Raw genomic sequence first — 19,872 nt, 5'->3', positions numbered from 1 at the left:
AAAAAAAAAAAAAAAAAAAAAAAAAAAAAGAGAGAGAGAGATACAGGAATCACAACATACCATTCAACAACTGCAGAATATACCTGTTTTTTTTCCTGCACACATGTAACAGTTATAATAACTGTTCATACATAGGCTTAATCTCAAATTTCAAAGGAATAATGTAGAGATACAAGATTGTATATATCATAATAAAACTAAACTCAGAATGAAAAACAAAATGGTAACTACTAAAATTCATCATTGGAAATTAAGCAATATATATTAATATAATATATTGGGTCAAAAATAAATCATAAGAGATCAGAAATTAGAACTAAATACTAACGAAAACATACATATCAAACTTGAGGGATTCTTTTTTTTTTTTAATTTTTTTTTTCAACGTTTTTATTTATTTTTGGGACAGAGAGAGACAGAGCATGAACGGGGGAGGGGCAGAGAGAGAGGGAGACACAGAATCGGAAACAGGCTCCAGGCTCCGAGCCATCAGCCCAGAGCCTGACACGGGGCTCGAACTCACAGACCGCGAGATTGTGACCTGGCTGAAGTCGGACGCTTAACCGACTGCGCCACCCAGGCGCCCCTGAGGGATTCTTTTGAAGCAGTATTTAGAGGGAAACACAGACATTAGAAAAGAAAGAAATCTGAAATTTAACGAGCCAAATATTAATTCCAAGTACTGTACTTAGAAAAGAACAGCAAAATAAAATAAAGAAAAAGGAAGTAAGAAAGAGTGGGATTTTATAAAAAAAGAAAACATACAATAGAGACCTATTCAAAATCATCTATTCAAGAGGTAGTTCTTTGAAAAGGCCAAAACAAAATAAAAATACCTCTAGTGATATTACTGGCCAAGGAAAAAATAAAGAGAAAGCCCATGAGTCACCACTGTCAGGAAGAAGAGACTGTACTGTAGTCCTGCAGACATTAAAATAAAATAATAGTACTAAAATCTTTGTGCCAATAAACATAAATATGTAGATGAAATGGATAAAATACTAGAAGAGTATCAACTCCAGTATATCCCATCAAAATTCAACTATATAATATCAATCAAAACCCTGCATAAATAGCAACCCTAAAATATCCCGGGTCGGAAGTCTCAGTTGTTAACATGTCATTTCCCCCCACGTTGATTTCTTGGACGCAACAGGTTCAGTGCATTTCCAATCAATCTCACCAGAAGTTTTGTGGAGAAACTGACAAGTTTATTCTGGGACTCGTATGGAAATACAAAGGACCTAAACAGCCAAAGAAATCTTGAAAAAGAAGAAAGCTGGAAGACTTCGACTACCTGACTTCAAAGCTTATTATAAAACTACAGAACGAAGATAATGCGGTGTTGGCAAAGGATTGAAAAATTAGATTGCGGTAGAATACAACCCATTTGAAAACATAAACCACGATGAGATACCACCTCACCCCTGTCAGAATGGCTAAAATCAAGCACTCAGAAAACAACCAGTGTTGGCAAGGATGTGGATAAAAAGGAACCCTCAGGCACTGTTGGTGGGAATGCAAACTGGTGCAGTCACTCTGTACAACAGAGTGGAGGTTCCTCAAAAAGTTAAAGCTGAAAGTAGAACAACCCCGTAACCCAGTAATCACACTTCTGGGCAATCACCCAAAGAATACAAAGACAGTCATTCAGTGGGATACATGCAGCCCTCTGTTTCTAGCGGCGTTATCTCCAATAGCCAAACTATGGAAGCAGCCCAAGTGTCCACTGACTGATGAATGGACAAAGGTGTGGATATATGCACAATGCAGTATTATTCAGCCATAGGAAAGAATGAAATCCTGCCATTGGCCACAACGTGGACGAAGCCAGGGTATATTATGGTAAGCGAAATAAGCCAGGCAACGAAAGGCAAATGCCATATGATTTCATTCATACGTGGAATTTAAGGAGTGAAACAAATGAACAAAGGAAAAAAAAAAAAAGACCAAAAACCAAACTCTTAACTAGATAGAATAAGCTGACAGTCACCAGAGGGGAGGTGGGCGGGGGATGAGTGAAATGGGGGATGGGGATTAAGCATCCCCTGACCATGAGGTGCGCCGGGTAATACACGAATTGTTGAATCACTACATTGTACTTCTGAAACCGATATAACACTGTATGTTAACTATGCTGGAATTACAATTTTTTTAAATGACTAAAAAAGAAAAATATTTTTAAGATGGAACAATGAAAACGAAACAAAGAACAGAAGCCCTTTGTTGTTTTTCCAACCATGGTGCTAGAACAACTGGATGCTCATATGGGAAAGAAATTAATCTCTACGTCGCACGATACACAACAATTAATCTGCGATAAACTTAAACACAAAACTATAAAGCTTTTGGAGGAAAGCGTGAGGAGCAAACGCATGACTCGGAGGTATACAGGATTTCTTAAAATTGATACAGAAAGCATTACCCTAAAAAAGACATTAATAAACTAGGCGGCACCAAAATTTTGTTAAGCTTCTGCTTAACAAAAGACATCCTCGAGAAAATGAACAGGCATGCTAAGGACGGGGAGAAAACATTTGCAAATCACACCTCTGATGGAAAACTCCTGCCCACAAATACACAGGGCAAGAATTCCTGTAACTCAAGAACAAAAAGGTGGACAACCCAATTTTTTACAAACGCAAAAGTTTTGAACGTTTCATCAAAGAGATAAACACACGCCAACGAACACGTGAAAAAGTGCCCCGAATCATCACTAGATGAGGACATGTAAATTAAAACCGAAAATAAGTAGGAAACAAAAGCACCAAAAATGACTCCTGTATTTCTACTTCTCGCCAAGATGGAGAAGGAGGGAACAGATCTACCCCCTCTGTTGAAACAACCCCAAAAAAGGGGGGCGGGAATGAAATACATGAAAGAACAGTGCTCAGACAAATCAGACAACAAAAACCAAACATCTCCGAGCGACAAGTGAACAGGGGCGCCTGGGTGGCCCAGTCGGTTAAACGTCCGACTTGAGCACAAGTCATGATCTCACAGTTTGTGGGTTCGAGCCCCTCAGTGCACCGCCCACTTCAGATCCTCTGGCTCCCTCTGTCTTTCTGCCCCTCCCCCGCTCGTGTTGTCTGAAAAATAAATAAAACATTAAAAAAGAAAGAAAGGAAAAAAGAAAGAAACAAGTAAACAAATGAGGTGAGCAGAATGACTGCCGCCAGTTTAGTGTTTGGAGTTTCCAGGCCTCAGAGTGAGGAAGACACACACTTCCAGAAGTCTCTCCCAGTTGAGGAAATCACCGAGGGGCTGGAGAGTTTGAGGTAGTTAAGAGTTTGTCAACTGAGAAAGGAGACAAAACTGAAAAGGAACACGGGTCTTTATTTGGGGTCCCAGGACTGCAATTCGGGGGAGAGCACAGATTCCAGAATAACCAGAAAAGCGATGCACTTGTGCAGGGAAAGCCAAGAGTTTCTATGAGAAAGAAGGAAGAGGTAATTAATTACCAGATTGAGATAACGAAGAGAGGGGGAAAAACCCTGCTAATTTAGTGCTGACCAGCTGACCCGATGGTGACTATCTTACTGATTACTGATCGGTGCTATCAACGACACGGTTCCTGCTAGATAATTAAGTTTCCTGTCCTCATATGCTCTGACTGTCGGTGAAATCTTATGAGCAGGTTTGTCATAACAATTGCTGCTTCCGGCCGAGTGGAGTTTCTAGACGCCAGCCAGGCTCAAGGCACCTCCGATGGAGTGAGGGCCGGCAGTGACAATCTGATGGGGTTTCCTGGTCTCCAGTGTGAAGGTCTCTGGGGATCCTGTGTCTCAAGGAGCGCTGTTGTGGCCATTTTTCTGAGGTTTATCTCAAGTCATCCAGCCTCAGTTTGCAGGGCTTTTCAGGGGGAAAAAAAGGCAGTTTCGGTTCCCGGTGATTCCAAGTGACGAAAATGAGAAACCTTTGTTTGGAGAATCACAGTCAGATATTCGAGGAAACCAGAAGAATTCGGGATCCAGCCCAGTTTTATAGGCAAACAGCAAACACTCAGAGACCATCAGAACTAGAAGCTAACATCCACAACACTGTGTTACAGAAACAATGTTTTTTTTTTTTTTTCTCTAAAATCACCCTGGTCTCCAGCAAGGAGAACTAAAGTAAGATGAATTTGTTTGTAAAATAAGTCCAGTTTTAGCCAAACTTGGCCTAATTATTTACATAAGGACAGCAAGAATAGGGGTTGACCACATAGACTCTTTAAAACCTGCCTTACTGGAACTTTTCATAAAGAATCTCTAGATTGAACTTTTAATAGCCTCTCAAGGCCAGAAGCCAAGCCAGATTCTTGCCAACAGATTTGCCTGAAATACCTACAGATCTGGGTTACTTCGTCCTCTCTTCTCAACGTCCCCCAAAGATCCTGAGTTTCCTGGGCCTGCCAGGAAGTGACCTTCCTTGCTCCCCTGGTAAGGCTGCTGGGAACCCTGCAAATTAGGGGACAGGGCTGATTTTTTTTCAAAGGGGCTTTATTGGCCCCATCAAGTCAACCCTAGTTCCTTAAATCTGTCTGTTGGTATCTGAGTCTATGGATGTCTTCTCAAATATAACCTTCCAGTCAAAGCCTTGCTGGTATAACCTTGTTTCCAATCCTATCCTGTTATGAGGAGAAGCTTATGCAAATAACTCCAATTTGCATGAAAATAAAAGTACTCACTGAGAGTTTCCCCATTCTGGAGGAACCAGGGAGAAAAATATATTTCATATTTATTTATAAAGATATATTAAAAAAATTTTTTTAACGTTTTATTTTTTTTTTTAAATTTTTTTTCAACGTTTATTTATTTTTTGGGACAGAGAGAGACAGAGCATGAATGGGGGAGGGGCAAAGAGAGAGGGAGACACAGAATCGGAAACAGGCTCCAGGCTCTGAGCCATCAGCCCAGAGCCTGACGCGGGGCTCGAACTCACGGACCGCGAGATCGTGACCTGGCTGAAGTCTGACGCTTAACCGACTGCGCCACCCAGGCGCCCCTTAACGTTTATTTTGAGAGAGAGAGAGAGAACTCAGGTGCCTGTGCAAGTAGGGGAGGGGCGGAGACAGAGGGAGAGACGGAATCCCAAGCAGGCTCTGCATTGTCAACGCAGAGTCTGACGCAGGGCTTGATTCCAGAGACCCTGAGATCATGACCTGAACTGAAATCAACAATCAGACGCTTAACTGACTGAGCCCCCCAGGCACCCCCATTTTACCAAATTTCTAAAAGCCATGGATACTTTAAGAGAAAAAGTTTTCCTAAATCTGGAAGAACAAACATTAGGGAACAGAATGTTTCAAATAAGGGTCATAAACACTATAATCACCTTCCTCAATTCATTCAGCCCCATCTCATTAATGCTTATTCCGTTGGAATCCAGTCTTCACTCCAGGCCCAGAAACTCTTACCCAGTTTAGTTTTATAATCTTAAGGGTGTCAGAAACGTGCATTTGTCAAAAGTCCTCTCCGTGAATCCCCTAAAGAGGAAATACATTTGTAAGAGCATCAAAGTAAAACAACAGCTGTAAATGACAAAAGACTGAAAACCTGGCTATGGCTAAAGATCTGATGAGAGTTTATTACAATGCAATTGACAAAGGAAATTTGGTTATTTCTGTGACACACAACAGTTCCGTAAGTAGAATTACAAGTGATAACATTATGCCGGGACATATCAAAACTTTAGGAACTTCATATAATTTCTGGAATAGTTATATTAATAACATTCCCTCCTAACAATATAGCCTAAGAAAGTTTATTATCACTAATGACAATGCTTCCCTTGTAATTGAACATACCAAGTAAATGAGTCTCATTAGTCAAAAAGACTTCATTTAGAATTTCAATTGGGGGGAAGCTTGTCAAAAATATCAGAAGGTTTTTAAAACAAATTTTTTTTAATGTTTATTCATTTTGGGGAGAGACAGCACGCAAGAGGGGGAGAGGCAGAGAGAGAGGGAGACACAGAATCGGAAGCAGGCTCCAGGCTCTGAGCTGTCAGCACAAAGCCCAATGTGGGGCTCAAACTCATGGACCGTGAGATCATGACCTGAGCTGAGGTCGGATGCTTAACCGACTGAGCCACCCAGGCATCCCATACCAGTGTTCTTTAGATGGCAAATATATGAATACGCTGAATATTGTTAAAAAAACATATGTCTCCTCATAGCAAATTTCTCATCATGGCACAGAACCTATTTACTAACAGATCCCAAATCTTTTGTTTCTAAGAGGAAGTCAAAAGCAGATAAATCTATGGCTATTAATTAATGTTTCTGTATTTTATCTTATTTGGAAAGATCTAAATATTTAATGACTGTCACTTTATTTAAATGAACAAAACGAAGGTTTTAAGTTACCTACCCCCCCAAAAAAATGGGGAAACTATTTAAGTAGACATAAATATTATTGAAAAGTTCAATTATAAACTTTTATCTTACTTCATTAATTCACTTGCTCTTCATCATTATGTTTAGATCAGTCATGAAAATTTCATGAGACGCTAAATAGCTGACCATCATCTCTAAGTTCTCTTCCTGGCTGACAAATTCTATGACAGGGATAACACGAGCTTATTTGACTTTTAGTAAACCTAAGTAGAAAAAAAGTATTATATTTAATGCGAACAGCTCTAAAAACACACCTGTTTTAATTAAATGATCTTCCCTTCAGTGGTTTGATTTTTTTGGTTGCTTTTTGTTTTGTTCTGTTTTGTTCTTTGGGGGCCCTTGCCAGGGAAGCCGTGCACCTGCCCGTGGTGCGGCCAGGAGGCTGCTGGGAGGCCCAGGCCCCTGCTGCACCCCCGGCCCCCTGCACAACTGTCCTTGCCCCGGGCAGAACCCACTTTTGAGCCCTTCCACACTCACCCTGGGATGTCCTTAAAACCAGGCCAGACCCGGCCACACGATGACCGTCAACCACAGCTGCTCCTGGAAACGTCTTTCTTGAAACACACACACGTGTAATCTCCCGCATTGACTATTTCCTCTCCCCTGGGCACGGGGAGGTGTGCAGAGACTCTGTCAGCAGTCTTCCTACCCTCTCCCACCCCAGCCCACCGTTCCGTCCCCACCCGTCTATCCCCACGCAACCCATCTGAACGAACCGCTGTATCATTTCTATCTTTCGGTCGCACAACCACTGCAACCAGCCATAAGCCTATGGCTTGTGTCATCATGGGGCACCTGCTCCCCCGAGAAACCACGCCATAATCCACCAACTTATCAACCCCTGCCTATCAATTATATTTGAAAAGATAACATGTATGGAGGACTTTTGATAAGCCAGGTGTGTTCTTACAGTTTACATGTATTTTATCATGTAATCCTAAAAGCAACTCTAGGTAGCAGGTGTTAGTATGTTTGCTTTACAGATGAGAAAAGTGAGACACAGAGCATATGACACGGCCACTGTTGCTAAGAGTGAGGTCATTCTTTATGCATTAACATGACTGTCCATCTTTCCACTGTGCCTCCATCATGATGGTTAAGATCCCAAGGTTTAGAACTGGGGGGTGGCGGGTGGGGAAGAGAGCTGGTTCAAATCTGCCTCCTCCCCTTGTGCAGTAAATGAGCTTCATGTCTGAGTTTCACTTTACACATCTGTGAGCAAAATAATAATGCTCACTCTACATAGTCACACATCACATTTGTTGAGTAAATGGTTGTTATGGCCATAATTATCTCTATAACACCTCCCAGCAAACCTAGTGGTTGCCCTACAAATGTTTGCTATGTGGTTTGTGGCACAGAGAAACTAAAAGATTTAGGGGCGCCTGGGTGGCTCAGTCGGTTAGGTGTCCGACTTTGGCTCAGGTCATGATCTCGCGGTTTGTGAGTCTGAGCCCCGCGTCGGGCTCTGTGCTGACCGCTCGGAGCCTGAAGCCTGCTTCGGATTCTGTGTCTTCCTGCTCTCTGTCCTTCCCATGCTCATGCTCTGTCTCTCTCTGTCTCTCAATAATAAATGTTTAAAAAAATTTAAGAAGCTAAAACATTTGCCATCACACCACACTGTCTCTGACCTCAGGTAAACTGGATAAATCCCCTCCTTGCTGGGGTAAAATATTTCAAGACACAGGTCCCCGAAACAAAGAGGACCTCTTATTAAAAACTTATCATAAATTACTTTGTGTGCTTTCTACCCTGGCTTCTATGAGCAAAAAAAAAAAAAAAAAATGGAATGTCTTAGACACTCAAGAAAGAGTAAGCAACGTGATCACATTTTTCTTAAGTATTTTATACAGTGTCCCAGATCCCCGTTGGGTCTGGCCATACAGCTGACTAAATTACGGAGCCTTGGACTGGGTGGGGCGTCTCCGGCTCTAGTCCTTGACTCCAAATCCATTTTCCAAAATTGATTTATGTCTAATCAGCATAACCTATTTGACTGTGTGTATGACTCAATAGATCATGAGACTTTAAAAACAAACCCTCAGAATTTTAGATGTCAAAACATGTAATACTCTTCAATTTAGGAACCCTAATTGCAAAAATCCTTTCATTACCTTAAGAAATTGGGTATTTGTGGGGCACCTGGGTGGCTCAGTTGGTTGAGTATCTGACTTCAGCTCAGGTCATGATCTCGCGGTTTGTGGGTTCAGGCCCCATGTCGGGCTCTGTGCTGACAGCTCAGAGCCTGGAGCCTGCTTCGGATTCTGTGTCTCCCTCTCTCTCTGCCCCTCCCATGCTCATACTCTGCCTCTGTCTCTCAATAATAAGTAAACATTTAAAAATATATAAAAAGTACAAAAAAAAGGAAAATAAATTCGGTATTTGTGATCACACAAGCAAGGTTATTAGACACAAAGGGAAAAAAATCTTTTCTTGAAGATTTCTATATTATAAAAGCACATACATATTCATCATAAAAGGAAAAGTCTACAGGAGCATGTAAGCATGCTTTATCCCTCTCATCCTAACCCCCGGGGGCAGTCACTGATGGCAGTGTGGTATTTCTCTTATGAGAAACAGACTTAATTTGATCTACCCCCTTCTCTTATCAGTTTGACGTACATAGCCAACTGAAAATTATAGCCACTCTCTTTTTTTAAGTTTTCTACTACAGAGGGGTGCCTGGGTGGCTCAGTCAGTTGAGCATCCGACTTCGACTCAGGTCATGATCTCACGGTTCGTGAGTTTGAGCCCCACATCGGGCTCTGTGCGGACAGCTCAGAGTCTGGAGCCTACTTCTAGGTCTCCCTCTCTCTCTGCCCCTCCCCCAATCATGCTCTGTCTCTCTCTCTCTCAAAAATAAATAAACATTAAAAAAATTTTTTTTAAGTTTCTAATATGTAGAAACTCAAACACACACCAAAGTAAATAAAATAATATAATGGCATCCCATACGCCCATCACTCAGCCCAACAACCATCAACCCACAGCCAACCCATGCTCTATCCAGACTCCCATCCGCTTCCCTCCATCCACTATTTGGAAGCAAATCCCTTACATCACACACTTGCGTTTACCTCTGCATCTCTGTAAGGAATGACCTTTTTTAGATGAAGCCATATGCCAGTATCACATCCAAAACATTACTTATTATTAAATATCCAGTATTCCAATTTTTACTTGTCTCCTATCATAAATGGAGGTTTCGTTAGCATTAAAAAGTTCACCATCTAAACAAGCTTCCCACCTTACGACTGGTTGCTAGAACTTTAAGGTCTCCCCGTGAATAGACTCCCTTCAGTCTCTCTTTTTCCCCTTAACAATTTATTGGTAGAAGAAACCAAGTGGCTTGACCCTCCAAATTTTTCACTGTCTGGATTTTGCAGATCGCATCCCTGTGGTATGATTTAATATGTCCCTTGGACTTACTTCCTTTAGATGTCTTTAGAGGCTTGTTCAGATTCAGATTCAATTTCTTTTACAAGAGCTTTGCTTGTAATGTTTAGTTTCTTCTATCAGGAGGACTGTGATGTCAAGCACTAGTGTTCTTTTCTTCATATTTTTAAAGGGAATTTAATATACTAATTTTTATAAGAATTTAATATACTAATGTACATGATGAATCATCAAGAAGGAAGGGATACGGTGTTCCACATTCCCCAAACTTACTTAAGATTAAAATAGTTTTTTTGGCAGAATATTTAATAGACAATATTTAGCATAACCTGCTTTGAGACATGTTGTCCTATATTAATTGATGAAAGATTTTCACCCTACAGAAAAGTCAGACTTTCTCTCTTGTTTGTGAGGTTTAAAACCACTGATGCGCAACACTGTGACCCATTATTTCATTAGGGGCTTGCAAGATGGCCTGATTCTACCATCCCTGTTTCATGCATTAATTGGAATCCTTTCGTAAGTTAAATTTCCCTTTCTGTACCACTTAGTTGCTCAGTTGCACAGTTTATCAAGGAAAGGGAGGTGGTGGCATCGGCATTTTTCCCCTAGCCTCCAATTTTTTTTTTTTAGTGTCATTTTGAGCTCAGTGAGTTAAACATATTTGATGAGTTTGAATCCAATCAATTACCATTCTTTTCTTTTTTAAACTAAAGTATAGTTGACAACAAATTTTACATTTGTTTCAAGGGTACAACATAGTGGTCTGACGATTACATCCATCACAAGATACCGTGATGAGTGTAGCCACCATCTCCAATAACAATCCTTCTTTTTTCCAGTTACTATTCTTACTAATGCTCAAATTGACCCATTTGGCCAGCGGGAATCTCTTCATATTGGCCTTCGCGGGTCATTTTGCGATGATCCCCATGGCATTTGAGAGCTCCTTGCCTCTTCTAGGATAACACGTTCCACATTCACATTGCACTTTCCTGCTCCAGACTCCCAATCAGCTATTTTTCCTAAAAAAGCCTTGGTTTCTTTTGTTGAGAGCATGTCTGGAAGCCACAGTCCGGGTGCTAGAGATAGGACTACTCTGAAAAGATGCCAATTTGCTCACAGTGTTTGGATGGTGCAAGGAATGTTTGCAAACTATAAACAGTCCTAAACACACTTGATTATTTAAGATTGGATTATCTGGATCTCTTCTTCTAATTGTCCATCTGTGTCCTTTCTGAGGCCAGGAGTTTGAGAACCATAACCCCTTCTTCACTGGTCCCTGACCCAAAATCTGTAGCATGCTAGGTACTCAGAACATATTCAGTGAGTGAGAAAAATCAGGCTTTAGAGGCTGAAAGAAACTACCAAAAATGAGTTTCAGAACTATGAGGAGAAATGGCAGCATAATTAGAATCGCTCCATAGCCGCTGGGGTCATGACTTGAACAGGTTCAGATTTGCTTGGATGGTTAAGTCCATGTATATTCATATTAAAGAATCACTGCCTTACAGAGTATTCGCTGGTTTAAAAAGAGCACCGCCATGAAAATATGCCAGGTCTTAATTTGTTTCAGTTCCTCCTGACCCGAGCATTTGAGCCTGAGATCATTGTCCAGTGGAGACAATCAGGGCTGAGGTAAGGGCTGATGCGTGTGTCCCCAGGACCCAAACGAAGGAGAGCCCGTCCCTCCCTGTTGGCGAAGGGCATTGGGTGGGCGGGGCGGGCACGGGTGGCAGGTTGGTTGGGAGATAGGAGGCCTCTGCTTAGTAGATGGGGAAGCACACAAGGAACAAGTTGCAGATTGACCTCCCACAGTTCAGAGCCTTTGAATGGAAAGGGTAGGACCTGAAGCAGAGGCCCCGGCAGGAAGGCCAATAAGGTGACAGAGGTGGATGTGGCCGTTGTGGGGGGTGGGGAATGGTTGGGTGTAAAAACTAGGCCTTTCTTCCTCTGTCTTCCCAGGACGTGGGCATCTAACTCCCAGCTGACCTTGGCTCAGGTAAGCCCGTCCTGCTCCTGGAACAGGGGCTCGCTTACAGCGCTTTCTGTCTCTCTTTCTGGCCACTGGCTTCTTTCTTGGGAGCCCTTAACTGGCCACACGGTGGACCAGACCATGAGGGTTTCTGCTTGCTAACGGGGAACACCTGACCCTGGTTACCTCCAACACACGAGGAAACAGCTGGCTCTCTGCAAACCAGGAGGCACCTAGGAGAAGCAGCCTGGGAAAACGGCAGCACCGATTTCCCAGTGGGAGCTGGGATCGGGAGCTAACGGATCGGATCGGACCGCGTTCCTGGCAGGCACGGCTTTGTCTGGGATGTTGCCGCTGGGATCAGCCACTTGTCAGAACCTCAGAGAGCTTGCTCCACCCAGGTCCCAGAGGAGGAAGCTTCTGGAGTGAAAGGCAGCCCACTGGATTTCCTCTCCCACCCACATTACTTGAAACAGAGCCAAGTACAGTAGAACCTTGGACAGCCAGTAACTTGTTCTGAGTGTTCCGCAAGACAAGCAAACTTTTCTAAATACACTTTAACTTGATAAACGAGCGATGTCTTGCACTACAAGTCGTACACGAAGCCGAACGTCACCTGATCACAACGGAGCCAATGGTTCTCTCTGTCTCTTGTCTCTCTCTCTCTCTCTCTCTCTCTCTCTCGGGGGTTGTGGGTGATCCTCTCCCATGCTTGGATGCTTGGTCTCAGGCCGTGGTGTTTGACAGAGATCAGTGACTTTTCAGAATGTTGGAAGGCACTCACAATAGGCACTAGTGTATTTTTTGTCACTTCCAAGCACCTATGGACAGTCTTGCTTTTCCAGAAAGAGTGAGCTTAGGAACGCTTTGCTTCATTCTAGATCAGGCTGCCGGCGGATATAGACCCTTTCCTCCACTGCCTTATTGCCAGTTACATTAAATACCGTCTATGATGAGAGTTTATTAATACTGTGCTGTAGTCAACATCCATGCGAGCGTATACAATGGCCCCCATGCAGAGAAAGATTCCATTGAGCCAACAGATGGCAGTGATCCTGTTAGCATAGTGAAAGTTGTCCTACACAATAACCCTCTTCTCTCTTGTCTCCCTCATATCTGCCACGAAGGTTTTCAAAGGTAAGTTCAGGTTAACTTGTTTACTTTTCTTTATATTTTGCATTTTACTATTTTATAGTATATTACAGCATTGTAATCATTTTTATATGAATATTTTTGGGTTGTGGAACAAATCATCTGAGTCCCCCCGCCCTTTTTTTTAAGTTTATTTACTTATCTTGAGAGAAACAGACTGTGAGCAGGGAAGGGGCAGAGAACGAGGGAGAATCTCAAGAAGGCTCCGTGCTGTCCGCACAGAGCTTGAACTCACAAACCGTGAGATCGTGACTTGAGCCAAAGTCAGATGCTTAACCCACTGAACCACCCAAGTGCCCCGCCATTATTTCTTATGGGAAAATTCACTTTGAGATACAAGTGCTTTGGATTACGAGCACATTTCTGGGACAAATTATGCTCGCAAAGCACGGTTTTACTGCATTCGAAATTGGCAGAGTTGTCAGGAAGAGGGAATGAATGCTGGTAGGCCAAAAAAGGGGTTTGTTTGGGTTTTTTTTTTTTTACTCAAAGATATTACTTCTTATTTCTTTGAGAAATGAATACGTGAACATGCAAACACAGCGCTAGAAAATATGGTAGCCATACAACGCGCTGCTTTGATCAGTACATGGAGAGGTCTGTAACTCATAGTCAGTGGATCCAGTTTGTACAGCAAGAGGTCAGAGTGCAAGGTCACAGCCAGACACAGCACAGGTGGATCTGAATCCAGGTCTACTGGCTTCCACAAACCATCGTCCCACACTGCCTCTCACCCCCCAGCTCCCCCCCCACTGATTGCATTAACTTCTCTCTCCTTTCAACTCTAACATCACTTTTGACACCACTTTATTTATCATCATGCTTTGCAATATTGATTTGGGCATGTTTCTTTCTCACTCATTATTATGATCATCACACCCACTTACCGATTCAAATTTTGTGATGTCTTTCTTGGACGTTTAAAGTCAATGCTTTCTGCTTATTAAAAAAAAACTTTTAAATCAAATTAAAGTGTCTGGTTTTGGTTTCGTCTCCTCCCATGAGTCAGCGGCTTGAACATCAAAAAAAACCTCCTCAACCCTGGATGAAGGCCAGGAGGAAAATTCTTTTATTAAAATCAGCCGACCTGGAGCTGGGTCTTCTTCCCACCCCTACGTTCTCTTCGAGTTCTCTCCACCCCACCAGGAATAGCCAGTCATCAAAGCCTAACTTTCAACTTATTAAGGTAACGTGCTTAGTCACGTGATATACACGATATGCAAAATACAAAATCGTGTCCGCCTGGGCAATGCTGCAGACAACAATAGAGTCAACTTCCGTGACCCAATCTCAACAACTCATCTCTACCCCCACCAGCGCACCCTCATACCCACTCACACCCACCCCTCACACTGTCACAAAGTCACACACCCTCACACTTTTATACACACTCATATACACTCACACCCCCTCGTACACTCTCACACCCGTACCTACCCTCACACACACACATGTATTCACACACCCTCACACCCTCATATAAACTGTTACACATGCTTACACACCCCCTCACACCCACCCCCCCATGCACAATGACAGTCACACACACCCTCACACCTTCACACAAACTCTTGTGCACACTCACACACCCCTTCACACCCGCCCCCCACCTGCATACCCACACTCACACACACCCTGACACACCCACACACGCAAGCTCACACACACCATCCTCCCCACTGATCGGGGATTCTAAAGCCAACCCCAGGCATCATGATTTCATCTTCTCATACATCACTATGTATCTGTAAAACATAAGGATTCTAGTAAACATAACTACAACACCATCACCGAATCTAACACATTTAGTAAAACTGCCTTAATATAACCAAATATCCAGTCATCAGTCAAATTCCCCCAGTTGTCTTATGTATATTGTCGATCAAATCAGGATCCAAACCTGGGTTCAGACATTACAGCCAAGTTTTGAAGGAGACACATACAACTGCCCAAACTTTCACACTCTCAATTTTGTTTGGACACAGCTTTTTCGTTTCAATACTTTTTCAAAAAATTAGATTCTGGCTGGTTGGTAGTCCACACTTGTCTGGGCCCGGAAGCTGCCCTCGTCTGCACATGTGACATGACTCAGGGTCCCTCAGCCCACATCTCCAGGTTAAGTAGGCCTATCTTGCAGTCAGCTAAGAGGAATTAACTAGGCCTTTAAAAACAAAGTGCTTTTAGTACTTCTCCTAAAGAAGTGGAGAAATTAGCAACTGTTCTTTAAAATGTAGAGTTTACTTATGGCGGCCTTGTTTAGGATAACTTCAATTTAGAACTAAGCCAGATGTCCATCGGTCAGGGCTTGGCTCAGCAGGACACGTTACGTCCGAACAATGGGAAACCGAGCCACTTTTTAATTTTTTTTCTTGTTTTGTTTTTTGAGAGAGAGGCAGAGAGAGCGAGAGAGGGAGAAGCAGAGAGAGAGGGAGAAAGAGAATCCCAAGCAGGCTTGACGCCGGATGTGGGACTCAACCCCACGGACCGTGAAATCACGACCTGAGCCGAAACCGAGAGTTGGACGCCTGACTGACTGAATCACCCAGGTGCCCCCAAGCCACTCTTTAAAACAATGAGGTTGCTCTATATGTGATACAAAATACCAAATACCAAGATATATTTGTGCACGAACAGGAACAATACGAGTAATGGGATCCATGTTTGCCTAAAGAAATCTGAAAGAATAAGCCGTTTGGCATATACCCAGATTCCAGACTCGTGGAAGAAAAGCAGGCATTCAGGATAAAGCACACTGTTTGCACAAAAGGTTTAAGCACAGTGAGTGGGCACCCTCCCCAAATCTAGGCTCCCAGTTGCTAGCCCAGGGCCGACCTCCCTCGTAAGCAGGCCTGTCAGAGGATACGGTTCATTCCTGCTAGGTTAACTCTTTCTGACCCAGCCAGGACACAGGAGTCAGGTGTACAACAAACATAAAATTTGGGCTGCCTAGATGGCTCGGTCCGTTGAGCACCCAACTCCTGATTTCAGCTCAGGTCATGATCTCACGCTCCGTGAGTTCGAGCTCTGCATCGGGCTCTACGCCGACAGTGCAGAGCCTGCTTGGGATACTCTCGCTCCGCCCCTCCCCTGTGCACACGTGCTATCTAGAAATGAATTCATTAATTAAAAATAAATAAGTAAAATAAAATAATATCAGCAGCTTCCAGTCTGTTTTCATGGTGAAGAGGGTGGAGCCAATGAATTGTATCTCTTTCCCGGAAATGACGGTTTCCTTCCAGAGCCCCGGGTATATAGTGCACAGCAGTCACACTGAAGTGTCACACTTCAGGCCAGACGGCCGTTTGACATCCCCTCTCCGTGGACAAAGTCACCGCCCTTCCTGTCCTTTTCTTCACTTGTCACAGCATCTTCCAAGAAAGCGTAGGGCCAGCACGAAACAGCCCGGTTTTCGCTGGCACTCCAGCAGGTCACATTCAAATGCCCGGTGTCAGGAAGGGTTTTGATGCGTTGGTCTAAGGTCTTTAAAATCAAGATTTGATTTTGAGCTCCTTGGTCACTCCCGCGGTCTTCTCTGATAGTAATTTCCAAATCAGACGACTCGTTTAAGGAAGAAACTGACCAAGGGCCTGATCACTTGGAGGGACTGGCCATTCATTCCCGCCTGACTTGCCATGCTTGTCCGAACAATGGGAAACTTGGGCAAACTTTGCTTAGGAGGTCATAACTTTTGCCCTTTCTTTTTATGTAAAATGTTGCGCTCTGTACATCCAAGCATCCTCACTCAAGATACCTTGGATGGTGTTGGGTTAGGATATGCCCTCTGATGTATGTCATACTATGTTCAGATGCACAGTTCAGCAATTTGAGTATTGTCCAAAACACTAGACCAACTTATCTTGTCTGCATGGATTTCTTTCACTGTTGCCAATTCAATCTCTACTGAAAATGATAGAAGTGGAGGGTTTGAACATCACTTGTTTGCTTACAAAATCTGAATAAAAATTGTAAAATTCAGCTTAGTTCCGGGACTACTTTTTTTTTAATTTTTTTTTTTTTGAGAGAGAGAGAGAGAAAGAGAAAGAGCATATGCATGCAAGCAGGGGGGGAAGGGCAGAGGAAGAGAGAGAATCCCAAGCAGGCTCCACACTTAGCACAGAGCCCAACGCAAGGCCAAATCCCATGACCCTGGAATCAGGACTTGAGCCAAAAATCAAGTCAGATGCTCAACTGACTGAGCCACCCAGGCACCCCTGGGACTATTTTTACATGTTTTACTTATAAACCTGAAAGCTGTATTTCTCTCCCCAGAGCCACACCAACTTGTTATAGCCATGAGTCAGACATCTTCCCTCTTTGGGTTCGGAAATCAGTGCAATTGCACACCCACAAGCATACCCCCATGGAATGATACAACTCGGAGCAACATACAAAATTTGCATACAAATAAACAATACACTGGGGGCTTCTGCGATCTTATGATTTCCCCTGCGTAGAAATTTTAGCAAATGGGTTGGGCAGTGTTCTCTTTCTCTGTTTTAAAATTTGTTTCAAATTTCTGTGCTCGGATTGAATAATCCACAAAGATACTCAATTACCTTAAATGGGTATGTAATTTCTACCCACGAGTGACTGTGAGACAGCGTAGCAAAAATATTTCATAAAAACAGAGGATTTTGTCTACTGTTTTCTTGATTCATTTTGTGATACCCTGCCTGCTGCCTTATGGTGTCTCTTCATCATTTTCGGACTATTAGTTCACATCAGCTTTGTTCTTTTATACCTCAGGCCTTTCTCTGCGCTCTTAAAGCTCCACAAAAGCAATGACTATGTTCTTATTCACCTCTGTGTCAAGCCCAGTGTGGGAAAAGTCACTGGCACTTACTAGCCTTTGGCTGAATGGGTGAACAGATGAGTGAATGAATCGCTCATAGGCTCCTGAGGAATGTGAGTCATCTATTTCAGTATCTCTGCTAAGAAATGCTGGTTTTGCTAAAGGAGACTCTGAGAACTCTTGCAAAAATTGGACATGTGGCTCTGCCATGTTGCTTCCCCACAATCAAAAATTCACAAGTAATTCTCATCTCTTAGAGATACACGCCAAAATATTTATGAATGGGAAGACTTAGCGTGTGAGCTTCGCTTCGAAAGAATTGAGGAGGGAGTTGAAGAAACAAATACAAGCACAGCCCACACAGGATCAGCCAGGAGGTTGATTGAGGTGAAGCGGAGCGTATGTTTGAAAGCGTTCATCACATAGCCTCACAGTGGATTTCACAGGTGATAGAGTGGTTTCTGCTTATGGATGTTTACGCATGTGCCCATTCTAATATGTTATTTTCTCTGGGGAAAAGAGGCACTCCGTATTGACTACCTACTACAGCAAACATTTCTGCCAACTTTTTAACACCCTGGATATTTGGGGAATTTCACCCTAGTTGAGTCCCTGCCTTCCCAGTACAGAAGACAGAAAGCCACTTTCCAACCTCCTTGGTGTGGCTGGGGTAAAGACATGGACCTGGACCCTGTCCGTTAGCAGTACTCAGGTCAATCATCAGTTCAGGAGAATCACAAAAATAGGAGGTGCCAGGAAGAACTTTCTGGAAAGGGTGGTGGGGAGGCTTTCAGGGTGCAGAGGCAGCTCTGGCCCACCTGGCAGTTATATCCCTTGTCCAGGTCTCTGTCCAGGCACTGAAGCATTCAGTACTATACAATTCTGGTCCTGGACCCTCATCCTTTAGGATTTTGACCCTTGGATAGCCTTTAACAAATGTCCTTATTTGCTTGCATGAACTAAAGTAGGTCTGCTTTTATTGCTTTTGCAACTAAATCCCTTGACTGATGTCTCTACCTCACCCTGGGTATTCGATTTGGTATCTAACTCAATCTGGAAATTATAACCCATTGAGGTTTTAAAAGAGGGCAGGAACAATATTATGAACAACCTGGTTGGCCATGCGTGGGCGTTTGAAATTTATTTTGCGTGCAAAGGGGAGCCACTATATATTAAATGTGAAAAGGAAGTGAGGGGCTGCGGACACAGTGGGAGGGAAGCCTGAATTATCTCAGGACTTTCTCAACCAACACGAGGAAACAAAAAGGAACAGCAGCCGTGCCCAACACAATGACTCCCTAGGGCCTCTGCAAAGCAAAGCCCACCTTCCTTTGGCCAGCAGGGGGCACACTAGCTCATGTCCCTGCTCCTCTCCTTAAGGAGCAGTGTGAGTGAGTGGATGTGTGAGTGTGTGTGTGTGTGTGTGAGAGAGAGAGAGAGCAAGCGAGCATGCCCCCACCCACTTAACTGAAAGCCAACGGGCAACGCTCCCCTTTCCCATGGTGGAAACAGATCTGCAGACCACAAAGTAAAGTCACTCCGACGACTTATGCAAATGGATGCCATCCTTCATTTGAGGCATAAATGAGCCCCAGTGGCAGGCTCATTTGGTAGAACGATGGCCCCCACGGATATTTACGTTCCGACCCCTGGAAACTATGAATACATTAGGTTGGGTGGCAAGGGAGAATCAGCTTGCAGATGAAATTGCTAATCAGCTGACCTTAAGATAGAGAGATTATCCTAGACTGTCCAGTTGGGCACAGCGGAGTCATGGGGTCCATAAAGGTGGAAGAGGGAGGCAGGAGGCAGGCCAGACTGACCCCACGTAAGAGGCACCCCCCTACTGCTGCTGCTGATGTGATGATGAGGAAGGAGTCACAAATCAAGAAATGTGGGCAGCCCCTAGAACTACAAGACGCAAGGGAACAGACTCTCCCCCAGAGCCTCTGGCAAGGAACGCGGCCCTGCCCATGCCTTGATTTTATTCCAGGGAGACCCACGCTGGACTCTAGCCTACAAAACTGCCAAGCAGTACGTGTGTTGTCCTAAGGTTGTGGTCATCCGTTACGGCAACCGTAGAAGGTTAAGATGGCCCCCAGGAATGAGAACCATCAGTGTGGGAGAACTACCGCCAAAAATACACCCATGATCCCTTGAAGGATGGCTGAGAAGAGA

General features: G+C 43.5%; 1 protein-coding gene across 1 annotated transcript in view; it reads right to left on the bottom strand.

Moving 5' to 3' along the window:
- The window catches only part of LOC121020562 (cytidine monophosphate-N-acetylneuraminic acid hydroxylase), a 127,118-nt gene extending 115,026 nt beyond the window's left edge, over positions 1-12,092 (bottom strand). Inside the window, exon 1 of the mRNA XM_040460641.1 lies at positions 11,937-12,092. The gene's annotated coding sequence lies outside the window, so the exon portion shown is untranslated. The remainder of the gene's footprint in view (positions 1-11,936) is intronic.
- Between the last annotated feature and the right edge of the window lie 7,780 nt (positions 12,093-19,872).

This window comes from Herpailurus yagouaroundi, unplaced genomic scaffold (genome assembly GCF_014898765.1).
Source record: "Herpailurus yagouaroundi ecotype Mexico unplaced genomic scaffold, PumYag 250, whole genome shotgun sequence".
Lineage (NCBI taxonomy): Eukaryota > Metazoa > Chordata > Mammalia > Carnivora > Felidae > Herpailurus > Herpailurus yagouaroundi.
The sequence above is the reverse complement of the archived record's forward strand: the minus strand, read 5'-3'. Positions and strand labels throughout refer to the sequence as shown.